Genomic DNA, 384 nt, shown 5'->3' with positions numbered 1-384 from the left:
AGAATCAACTCAAAGGGGGAGGTAGATGGGGTAAAAGGGGTCCAATACATGGAGACGGAAAGAAATCTCACTATGGGAGGTGAACACACGATGTAGATATATATATATGCCTTACTGTTAAAACATACAGCTGAAACTTACTGGATTTCGTTAACCAATGTTACCATAAAATGAAGGAAGGAAGAAAGGAAGGAAGGAAGGAAGGAAGGAAGGAAGGAAGGAAGGAAGGAAGGAAGGAAGGAAGGAAGGAAGGAAAAGAATCAACTCAAAATGGATTAAAGACTTAAATGTATGACCTGAAAGCATAAAGCTCCCGGAAGAAAATATAGGGAAAAAATTCCTTGACATTGGTCTTGGCAATGAATTTTTGGATATGACACCGAA

At 39.1% G+C, this 384-nt stretch overlaps 1 protein-coding gene across 1 annotated transcript in view; it reads right to left on the bottom strand.

The window, feature by feature from the left end:
• The window catches only part of DNAI2 (dynein axonemal intermediate chain 2), a 21,137-nt gene that overhangs the window by 4,760 nt on the left and 15,993 nt on the right, over positions 1-384 (bottom strand). The gene's annotated exons all lie outside the window — the stretch shown is intronic.

Source organism: Pteropus vampyrus, unplaced genomic scaffold (genome assembly GCF_000151845.1).
Source record: "Pteropus vampyrus isolate Shadow unplaced genomic scaffold, Pvam_2.0 Scaffold72, whole genome shotgun sequence".
NCBI classification, from domain to species: domain Eukaryota; kingdom Metazoa; phylum Chordata; class Mammalia; order Chiroptera; family Pteropodidae; genus Pteropus; species Pteropus vampyrus.
The sequence above is the reverse complement of the archived record's forward strand: the minus strand, read 5'-3'. Positions and strand labels throughout refer to the sequence as shown.